Source organism: Pinus tabuliformis, chromosome 9 (genome assembly GCF_031772625.1).
Source record: "Pinus tabuliformis cultivar Carrire ecotype Pingquan chromosome 9, CPIR1, whole genome shotgun sequence".
Lineage (NCBI taxonomy): Eukaryota > Viridiplantae > Streptophyta > Pinopsida > Pinales > Pinaceae > Pinus > Pinus tabuliformis.
Window position 1 is genome coordinate 364448787 of NC_142307.1, and position 12435 is coordinate 364461221.

Genomic DNA, 12435 nt, shown 5'->3' on the forward strand with positions numbered 1-12435 from the left:
ATGACACCTAGAAAAGCCAATATCTAAAAGAAATGTATCCATTCTGGCATAGAAAGCACGAGGGGCTTGCTTGAGACCATAAAGTGATTTCTTAAGCCGACATTCAAGGCTAGAGTCTGGTTGTATAAATCCAGGAGGTTGTTCCATATAGATTTCTTGATGTAAGTACCCATGCAAAAAGGTAGATTTAACATTCATCTGATGGAATTCCCATTTGAAAGAGGTAGCAAGGGAAGGAACAAGGCAGATAGAGTTCATTTTTGCAACAGGAGAGAAGGTTTCAGTATAGTTAATGCCTTCAACTTGTGAAAAACCATTAGCAACAAGACGAGCTTTATGTTTATCAACTTTTCCATCTGGTCCATACTTGGTTCTAAAACCCATTTGCATCTAACAAGTTTTTGTCCCTTTGGAACAGGAACAAGATCCCATGTATCATTTCCCAATAATGAATGATATTCTTCATTCATAGTTGTGTCCCAATCTAGATGGCCTGAAGCTTCTCCAAAGGTGTTAGGATCATAATTCGTTGGAGCTTGAGCTAGTAAAGAAGAGGCTCTATCAAACTGAGAACGTGTACATCATTGATCTGTAGGGTCACCTACAAGAGCACCTGCTGCATCCCGAGTAGCATGGAACCATTTTGGAAGCTGAGGAGCTGGAGGATCCGAAGAAGGTGGGGCAAGATTTTCATCCTCGCTATCATCATATGAAGAAGAAATATTTTCAGAAGTAGAAGGGATAGAGAGAGGTGGCACATCCGCTGAACTAGGCTCGTATAGCGATACATTTTTAGCAAACTTTACATCTCTTCTAATGATAACATTTTCATACTTAAGTAGAATAAGTCTATATCCTTTAACATCTTCAGAATATCCAACAAAAATACATTTTTCACTATGGTTCTAAAGCTTTATGTTTCTCATCTAGAATATGGGCCCATGCTTTACTTCCAAAAACATGAAAGTGACTTACATCTGGTTGAATTGAGATCCATGCTTCTTTTGGAGTGATATTCTTTAAAACCTTAGTAGCCGTACGATTTACTTTGTAATTTGCACAGGTAATTGCTTCTGTCCAAAAATTAAGACTAAGTCCTTTAGATTGAAGCATTCAATTAGCCATTTCCTTTAAGGTATGATTATTCCTTTCAGCTACACCATTTTGTTGTGGAGTATATGGAACAATATGTTGCATTTGAATTTCATGCTCGACGCAAAAGTTGATCAATTTTTTGTTAACATATTCTCCACCATTATCTGATCTTATCTTAAGAATTTGATGTCCAAATTGTTTCTCAACAAAGGCCTTAAAAACGAAGAACATGTTAAATACTTCACTCTTGAATTTTAAGAAGTATACCCAATTGCATTTGGAGAAATCATCATTGAAAGTTAAGAAATAATTGTAACCAGAGAATGAAACAACTAGAAGTGGACCACATAAATCACTATGCACAAGCTGTAAAGGGGCTGAGCCGTTCCAAGAGGCACATTTTTCAAAACTATCACGATGATGATTTCCGAGTACACATCTAGAACAAACACCATCTATGCAAGATACCATAGGAAGACCTATCACCATTTTTTCTTTACGTAGATTTTCAAGGGAGCGATAGTTTAAGTGACCAAATCACTCATGCCAAAGTTTGCTCACTTTATCATTATGAGCAACAAATAGCAAGGGAAGCATTGATGACCCAAAGTTGTTGAAATTATACAACCTTGTAGAATCATTATTAATGCCATTAGCTAAAATCTATCTAGGATCTCTTACGTCCTTAATTACAACATCATGATGTGAAAATTCAATGATTTTACCTTCACCTGAATGAGTTATCTCATATACAGATAGAATATTGCAGGATAAGGTTGGAACACATAATACATCATTAAATTGACCATTATCTAGATGAATAGTTGATCCAAAATGGAATTTGGATAGATTACTAAGTCAAGCTATTCCTCACAGAGGAAAAATGAAAGTCCAAGGAAGTTCCTAGAACTAGCTCCATTGCAGAGATCATCTCATTTTGAATCTGCCTGCAACTCGAATGGGAAAAAATAGACTTAGGATGCAAAAGTTATTGCAGAGAGAAGATGCCTTTGTTGTTTGGGAAAAGAGGAAAAAATACTTTAAAAATTGGCAGAGACCCTTATAAGGGAAAATCGCATTGCATGAGGCAAAGAGGAGGACTTAAGGTCGGGCAGAAGGCACCCCCAATCAGCAACCTATGATGATCAGATCGACGGGTCAGATTAGAGGCAGGAAGTGTATATCCAAGGAAAAGGTCTCCGGCAATGTGATATTGCGATATGTCAATCGCCGAAATCGACGATCAGGATCGACGGTGGCCATGACATGAGGCAAGGTGGGACCCCCACGGTGAGCGATGTCGCAATCGCCAATATTGGTGATTCCATGAGTCAAAGGCGGGACCCCGGGCCAAGCGATATCACGATCGATGATATCGGCATTAGAGGATCATGTCAGCATAGTCCATGCCATACGGGTTACCCCGGGTCCATGTGATATTACAACTTGTGATACATATCCAGACCCAATGGGTTTATGAATGCAAATATATAATACGTCAAGTCTTCCATAAGGTCCTCCAATGGGATTTTGCAATGTTTAATGTATTTTTAAAAATACAAAAGAAAACCACAGAATGCACCTATGCGACTTCTGATGGTGATTTAAAAGTTAGACCCGGTGAAAGATAAGGAGGAATTCATAATATTTGAAGTCCGAAAAAAATGGAAGATTGATGATTTTTCCTATTTTTTAGTGTATTTCTCTATGTAAATAGAGAATGCTATTCTAGGTAATTTCAAAGGCCCGAAGGTCCTTTCCATTGTGGAACAGGTGGCCACCTTCCCTGGAGATGTTATGCCATGATTTCTAATGCTCAGAAGGGGATTCGAGCAGACAAAGGCCGGGAGCTAGTGAGTGCGAGAAGAGGAAACAAATAGACAACGCCAATTGGCTTTAAAAGCCATGAATGTAAGAGACATAGTGTTGTTGTTGGAGCTGTTGCTGAAACCAAGCATAAGTAGGCAGCAATGAGACAGGAGTGTAAAAGGCTAAGCCAACGCAGGAAGCTAAGGCGAAAGAAAACAACACAGAAAGGAAAAGTTGAAGTGCACGCAGCCAAGGGAGTCACTTGGAGTTCAAGTGGGAAGCCAGAGGGTTGTAAACCGATAGAGAGCTAAAGAAGCCAGAGCCAAAGAAGGTAGAGCTAGAGCCAAAGCTAAGAGCCAGAGCCAAGAGCCAAAGTGAGAGCCGAGAGCCCATAAAGCTGAGAGCTTCAAGAGCCAGGGATAAAATGGTGTCTAAACCCACTGTTTCAGTTTAAAACGGTAGGAATTGAGACAAGATCTTGTAAAAAGGACTTTGCCATAATCCCAGAGAGCCTAGTTGAGTTGACTAGAGCTCACGAAGATGTAGCCCAAGAGTTCTGGGTGAACTCCTAATTAAATTGTTGTTTTGTGTGTGTTTTATTGCTGCATTGTCTCCGCTACTTTATTGTCTCTGTTATATGTGTTTATATATCATTCTGAACACATCAACTTACAACACAACGACAAAATTTAAGGCACATAATTAGTTAAAAACAAATATCGTTATACACCTATATTTCCAAGCATTTTTTATTCCACATTGGTTAATCAATAAGACTTGGTAATATTTAAAGCTTTGGAAGTGGAAGAGGTTCTTGTAAGTTAGAAAAGAAGCCTACGACCCCCATTTTTAGATCAGGTGGTATCAGAGCCTAAGTTTGATTGACGACACCTTTAAGAAGGTTATATCAGAATGCTTGATTGACAAAGCAAAGACTACTTGTCTGAAAGGTGTTTGAACAATAAGATGCTGATTGTATGCTTGCTTTGCAGATTGACTATTGTTTGAGTTTGCAGGGGTGAAAGGAAAGCTATTGATAGCTCAGTCTAGGAAGGACAAATAGGAAGAAGGGTTGAAGGCATTCTTCTATCCCAAAGGACCTCAAGGAAATCCTTGGAGCACAAGAGGTTTTTTGCGAAAGGTTGCTAAAATAAGCTCTTTATTAATCTTGTTTGAAGCTCTTTATTCATTGGCATAATGACCACTTCTACAAGTGGGTCCTCAAATTCTGCTTTGTTCACAAGATCCTTTGATGAAGACATGAAGCAAGAATTGTCCACCATGATGGATATGGTGAGAGAAATGTATGAGGATGGAAGGAGGAGCAATAGACTTAGAGAGTAGTTGAATTTCATGAAGGAAGAGAAGTAGTTTCTTTCTGACATATTGTAGGAAATGGAGAGGCAACTTCATATTGAAAATATGAACCTCGAAAGCATGCATGAGTTGGAGACACAACTCTTTGTTTCCCAAGAAGACTTAGTCAAGTATCAACTTGAAGAAGAGGTAAACCAATCCAGTTTGTCTTCAAGTTCGTCCAAGGATGCTTATATTGGTTCCTTTGAAAAACATACTAGAGGCATAGGTTCCAAGCTAATGTCCAAGATGGGCTATGAAGGAAAAGGCTTGGGTAGACATGCATAAGGTATTGTTGAGCCAATAATGATTGAGGAAAGGCCTAAGTACTTGGGTCTTGGCTATGGAAAAGCTTATGGAGAAAGTTCCAAAGTTGCCATGAAGGCCATTGAAATAGCTCCAAGAGGGAGTTACATTGTAGGTGTTCAGAAGCACACACTTGAAGAAGAGAGTTGGGGAGACTCTGACCACCTTGAAGAGATTGATGGTGTTCCAAAGGGAGCCACTTATTCATTTGATTCACCTCCTCATGATAGCAATAAAGGTGAAAGAGAAAGGTATAAATCTGTTTCTAAGCATTTTCCTTTTCATTGTGAAAAGCACGATAAATTTCCACATATGTATGGGAAAAAAATTGCAAGTTCCTTTTGTGGGTTGGTTAACCATAACATTTCTAGATGTTGGAAGAGAATGTCCACATACAGGAAACTTTTGAAGGGAAAAAAGCAAGAAGCCAAAGGTCCATTGGACAAGGCAAATCATGTTGTCAAGGAGATGCACATGCAGTGCACTTACTGCCATAAGCAAGGACATCTTGCTGCAAAATGTTGGACTCTGAATCCAGAAATGCTTCCACAAAAGATGAAGAAAGTGGAAAGAGAAGATGGCAGAAATGGAAAGGAAGATTCCATGAGTGATGTGTCTCAAGATGATTCACATAATGATGCTGATGTGCAAACAAAGGTAGTACCTTTTAAAGGGATTGGTAAGAAATGGTTAGAGTTCTTATCTGATTAAGATTGCAAGTCTATTGATGCATCTACATTATATTTCATTTCAGCTTCAAGAGTATAGTGTGCTTAAGTGGAAGTTGAAGGATGAAATGCAAGAATGAGCATGAGATGCATGAACACAGGGATGTTGATGTTTTCCTCGTATTTGAACATTTGTGTGTAATTAACTTAAAGGGTTGATTGCTTTAAACATACATGTAATATTGACTTGAGAAAAGTTGACTTGGTCTCCAAGATGGAGATAGTGACGAAATGTTCATCTTTTGAAAAGAGTCCAAATGGTCCTTTTCTACATGATTGACTTGAAGGGTCATTTGTTTTAAAAGATTGTTTTATGGCCTTGTTGGCTAGTTCGTCATTTGTATGCAGATGTAAGAAATGGAGGTGTTCATAAGATGAGAAATCTGTTTCTGTGAAGTAGGAGTTTAAGCCATCCAGTTGTTGTCTGTATTTATGTTGTTGTTAACATTTGTTGTTGACAGCTTTTCAAATAGGTACAAATGAATGTTTTGTGGAGCAGATGAAAATCACATTTGTTTGATCCGCCTTGGATCAATGATCAAGGCAGAGAAGCTCAAGCTACCTTCTATAACCATTTCAACAGGAGTTCTGCAGGAAGGCAAGGAGGAAGACAGTTCTTCTCGGGAAGACCAGCCCATCCAACAAGGGAAGTGATCAAAAAATTTGGTTTAGAGGCACTATGCAAGGCAAGTGTATGGAGGTTGAAAGAAGAGGGTGTTGTTACTCTCAGGTACTGTTCATATCAGTGTATCAGTCTTTTGGAGACCAAAAGTTCTTTTAGTGAGAAGGTGTGATCCAAAATGGATTTTGGATAGTTTCCAAAGTCAAGGTGTTCCTCACAGAGGAAAAATGAAAGTCCAAGGAACTTCTTGGAACTAGTCCCACTACAAAGATCGTCTCATTTTGAATCTGCTGCAACTTGAATGGGCAAAAATAGACTTAGGATGCAAAAGTTACTATAGAGAGAATATTCCTTTGTTCTTTGGGAAAAGAGGCAAAAATCGTTTAAAAATGGGCAAAAGACCCTTATAAGGGAAAATCACATCACATGATGCAAAGAGGAGGACTTAAGGTCGAGCGGAAGGCACCCATGATCAGCGACCTCCTATGATCGATCGACGTGTCGGATCGGAGGCAGGCGATGTATACCCAAGGCAAAGAACCCGGGCGATACGATATTGCGATATGTCGATCGCTGAAATTGGTTGATCAGCATCGGTGGTGGCCATGACACGAGGCAAAGGCTGGACCCCAGCGCCGAGTAATGTTGCCATAGCCGATATCGGCGAATTGCAATTAGCGATGCCACAAGGCAAAGGCAGGACCTCGCGTCAAGTGATATCGCAATCACCGATATCGGCATCGGCGGATCGCGTTGGAATAGGTGATGCCATTTGGCTTACCCTAGGTCCATGCAATATTGCGACTTGTGATACATATCCAAACCTGACGGCTTTATGAATGCAAATATATAATACGTCAAGTCCTCCATAAGATCCGCCAACGGGATTTTGCAATGTTTAATGTATTTTTAGAAATACAAAAGAAAACCACTGAATGCACCTATGTGACTTGCGATGGTGATTTAAAAGGAGGACCTGATGAAAGATAAGGTAGATTTCATAACATTTGAAGTCTGAAAAAATGACAGATTGACGATTTTTCCTGTGTTTTAGCATATTTCTCTATGTAAATAGAGAATGCTATTCTGGGTAATTTCAAAGGCCCGAAGGTCCTTTCCATTGCAGAACAGGTGGCCACCTTCCCTGGAGACATTATGCCATGATTGCTAACACTCAGAAGGGGATTCGAGCGGGCAGAGGCCAGGATCCAGTGAGCTCGAGAAGAGAAAATGAAGAAACAACACTAATTGGCTTTAAAAGCCATGAATGTCAGAGACAGATGGTTGTTGTTGGAACTGTTGCTAAAACTGAGCATAAGCAAGCATCACTGAGATAGGAGCGCAAAATGCTAAGCCAAAGAAGGAAGCTAAGGCGAAAGAAAACAACACATAAAGAAAAAGCTGAAGCGCACGCAGCCAAGGGAGTAACTTGGAGTTCAAGTGGGAAGCTAGAGGGATGTAAACTAACAGAGAGCCAAAGAAGCTAGAGCTAAAGATGCCAGAGCTAGAGCTAGAGCTAAGAGCTAGAGCCAAGAGCCAGAGCTAGAGCCGAGAGCCCAGAAAGTCAAGAGCTTCAAGAGCCAGGGATGAAATGGTGTCTAAACCCACTGTTTCTGTGTAAAACAGTAGGAGTTGAGCCAAGAGCTTGTAAAAAGGACTTTTCCATAATCCCAGAGAGCCTAATTGACTTGACTAGAGCTCACGGAGATGTAGCCCAAGAGTTTTAGGTGAACTCCTAATTAAATTGTTGTTCTGTGCGTGTTTTATTACTGCATTGTCTATGCTGCTTTATTTACTGTTATATGTATTTATATATCAATTTGAGCACGCAACACAACAACAGAATTTAAGGCACATAATTAGTTAAAAACAAATATCAGCATACACCTATATTTCCAAGCATTTTTAATTCCGCATTGGTTAATCAATAAGACTTGTAAATATTTAAAGCTTTGGAAGTGGGAGAGGTTCTTGTAAGTTAGACAAGAAGCCTAAGAGCCCCATTTTCAGATCAATAGTTCCAATCCCTACAACACTAAGAGATCTATCATCACCAACATATATATTTTTGGTGTCACAATCATTTAAAGAAGAAAACATGGCTTTGTTTTTGGCCATGTGATAAGAAGCTCTAGAATCAATGAGCCACTCATGAGAATGAGCAGAAGAAGATACATTTAGTGCATAACCAGACCAAGATGTTTGACAACCACATGCAAAAAGTGTTATTCCTGAAGATGAAGTTGAAGTTGAAGAGTGCTCCAAATGGATGCTATGCTTCTTCATTGCTACTTCCAAGGCTTCCATCTTCTTAAAGCATTTGGATTCTAAGTGGCCATCTCGATTACAAAAGTTGCAATGTCTATCAGTCTTCTTCCCTTTGTTTTTATTTGCGTTATCGTTTTTTTAAAATGATTTTTCATTTTGAGACTAAAATTTCTTAGGACCCTTGTTTTGTTTAGGACCATTCTTTTCAGGATACTTCTTCTTAGGATTCTTTGAATTTGGTTGCTGCTAGGTGGCTAAGGCATTCCTAGAAGAGATTCAAGGATCAAGAATACCAAGATGTAAGAATTATTCTTGTTCTCTTATCAAAGAATCACAAAAGGAATCAAAAGAGGGGGACTTTTAGTCTTTTCCTTGACAAATAAATGCTTCTCTAGTAGAATGGAACATGGAAACAAGCACAGAGTAGGCTCGTCCCAAATTAGTAAAAATGGAATAGATAAGGCTACCATCTTGTTTCTTAACCTTAACACCTTCCAAGAGAAGTCTAAGGGTCTTGAGCTTGGACAAAAAATCTTCAATGGAAGAAAAATTATTTGGGTCCAACGTAAGCAACTCATTTTCAAGTTAATGGGCTCTAATTTCATTTTCAATTCCAAAAACTTTAGTGAGTTATTTCATTGCTTCATTAGGGCTATCAAGTTCTTCAATATGGAATCTAATGTCTGGAGAAATAGACATCCCTATCAACCCACGTGCTTGATCTTGTCTAGTTTCCCATTTGGCTACCGTATCTTCATCTTTAGGCTTAGTTTCTTGGCTTGAGACTATTCTGTAAAGACATTTACTTTTGAGTAAATCCATAATGTACGACCACCATTGGAAGTAGATGGTGCTATCAATAATAACTTGGCATGGACTTTCCATTTTAATAGAAACTGAAGCTATAGATGATGAAATTAAGTGTTCCAATGGAAAGATCTCGAAAAATTAGGCCGATTAAAGAAAACGGCTCTGAAAACAACTTCTGGATGAAGAAGTTATGGTTTTTTGAAGAAAAGTTGTTGAAGATGCCGACGAAGTGTGTGAATGTGCGAAAATGAATGATAATGCTATAATTAAAAAAAATCCCCCCCCCCCTCCAAACTTAATCTAATTAGCTCACTTTAAAAAAAAATATGTGACTCACTTTTATAAATAAGTGAAAGTCACTTTTACAATGGTACTTTATGAGCTTCCCACTAAATTGTAACCTAGATAAAAGATAAAGAAACTTTAGAATTATAAGTTACTCACTTTTTATAATGGGTGAGAACACTTTTACATAAAGTAACTTTAAAACATAAGTTACATGTGCTTTTTGAAAAAGTAACTAAACAAAAAGAAAGGCTTGAACCCAAGACCTTTATTCTCATAAACTAACTTTGGACCAAGTGAGCTAGTTTAAAAGATTAATAATTTTTGGAAAAGTGGAAGTGTTATTTATTTTTAGTCACTGAATCTTTGGGGTGCGTGCTTACTTGAAAAAACTCTTTTTGCCTCCAGATCTTAAAAAGGACGTAGGTAGGGCTACTAGAAACCTTTTCGCATGAAATGAAAGGGGTTGCTCACTAGAACAAATGCTTCTAACACAATAGAGAAGTCCTCTTGGCCCAAAAGTGGTCAGAAATAGTAGATATAGGAAACGATAATCGGATGTAGTTTTACCGGCTCCCTATTTGGATCACCAACAGGTGCAGCCCTCAAATAGCTCTGATTCCATATATGAATTTACAGGGTAAGTTCCTCAGACAGAATACCAAAGGACACCACTCACAAATAGATCAGATATCAATACAACAATATGCATGACATGGTTAAAACCCTCAACGAGGGAAACAGTTCACGGCCTGGGCCAACACAACCACTTCAAGTAATTTATTAATAAAAGAAAGAAAAATTACATAAGCTACTCTCATGAATGGTCACCCTGCAAACGACCCTCCATGCTCTTTAAATAGGTATCATGGACCAATTGGGTGTGAAGCCACGGATCAAGTGTCACTAATACCGAGGAGAGAATGAACCATCAAATCACTACATATCGTGAGCATTAGATTGTAAGTTACAAAAGTACAAAGTAAATAAACACACTTTACCTAACTCTACACTAGACCAAGTTATACTTAACTATTTCCTATGTGTCGGAATATCCTAACAAAGGTGACAACACAATATTTATCATTTAGTTGCAAATTTCAATTAAGAAAAGAAATACTATCTCAAGCAAAGGAAGTTCATATTGGAGCCCATTTGTAGGGTGAGTATGGTGCAACAAACATGAAAGAAGGTATTCACAGGGGGAAAACCCATCCATACTTGAGTAGTTATCCACAAGAAACAATAGCTTGAGAGGAGTATTTGAAAATTCCAACAAGGAAGGTTGAGCTCTAAACAATTATTGGATGAGAAACCATTTGTAGTGAACCTCTTTTCTATTAATGTCAAAAGGGGAGAGGAAGAATACATTAACTAGAAACATGAGAGAGAAAGTAGTCATTGAACTAATGGATTGATTGGAGGAGTTCAACATATTTCTATCAATGACCATCAATGCCTCATGTTGTTTCCATCAATGAAAAAAGGGGGGATTATTGGCTAGAATGTTGATATTTATTATAGTTGATGTCATTGATTTCAAAGGACGGATGGAAGCACATGAGTTATGATTTTTACAATTTTGTATTTGTCGATGAACTTGCATGTTCAAGTCCTTGGTCATGTGTGCAAAAAAATAACAAGCCTGTGAAGACCAAGTGTTTAATTGATCAAGGTTATGGAGTCGATCTCGTGGTGTGGTGCTATGGATTAAATTAATGGCTCCCAAGAGGCCTTAACAATTACAAATTATCTGTCAAAGATTTGATCAAACATTGTTTCATTATAATTGCAATTATTGTGGATTGAGGTTGGCCCAATAGGAGTTATGAACCAAAATCAAGTCACAAATGGTTGATATGAAGAATGTTAATACAAGTTGTAGTACCCATAGTAAATATCCATGGTTTGAAAACACCTCCTAATAACACTTGTAAGTTGAATTCCATTTACCATCGTAAACACCAACGGTAAAATCCATGGTTTTGGGGCCATCTCTCATATAATTTGAAATATATACAACTAACTAACTAACTAACTAAATGGTAAATGGAATTAAACTTCCATTTACCAAAGCGTAAGCTTCTATTTTTGTTTGGTGGGTCCAAAGCATAAGCTTCTCAATTGGTAGGATGGTCCAAGGCATAGTGTGCAATATATAAAGCTCTGGATCAATGTAGTGGTTAATTTACATGATGGATGAAAGGTGTAGACTATAATGCATAGTGTTTCAGATCAATTGATGGTGTGAATATTCTTGTAGAACTCAATGTGTATCATTGTGATGAGGTAGAAGTAAAGGTCTAGAGGACAAGGTGTGATGTGTGCAATGAGTGAGATTTGAATTATTGGTATGAGCACAAGGTATATAATACGATAAGAGCATGATAGTGGGTCTCCGAGTTGGTGCATGGTAGCTCAAAGTTTAGATCATTGATTTGGTCTTATGGTACCAAAATATTAGTGAATCAAGAGATGGTGTGCACAGAATGAACACAAACATATATAAATTAAATCTAAATAGAGTGATTGTTTTCATAGAACATGGAGATATGAATTGAGTGATTTATTAGTAGAGAAATTTTTCAGCTAGCAGAGAAATGTTAGAGTAAATTTCAAGGCATGAAGTGTGAAAGAGGTAAACATTTATATTAGTGTGAGGAAGAAGTTATGTGGCATTTGAGGATCTTAGGCTTGATAGCTTTGAGATGGGAATCACAAGGCTTAAGAAGCTAAAAGTGGGTTTCCTTTAAAGTGTATGTAATTATGTTATAAGAAACAAAAATTTCCCTATGACTGTTGTAAAGGAACCTTGATTCAAACCATGAAGATAATGAGTGGCTCATATAGGTCTAAATAAAACCAAAGGCACTATTATTTGAACGTTACCCATCCACCTTTGATTTGCGAATTGTAATTTGTAATGTTTGGACAAATATGCACAAGAAGTGAGGATAGCACTAAAGTCTTGCAAGGTTCATTGCTTCTATAGTTTTTATATGTTTTGGTGTATCCACCACAAACAAATTATTTTACATATCTTGGCCAAAACTCGTTATTAGTTGTTCTATTCTTAGTACATTCCAGCATTATAGGTCACTCAGATCTTGAAGGTTATATAGGTTCGAAGTTAAATTTTTGTCAACAGGGCTTCGA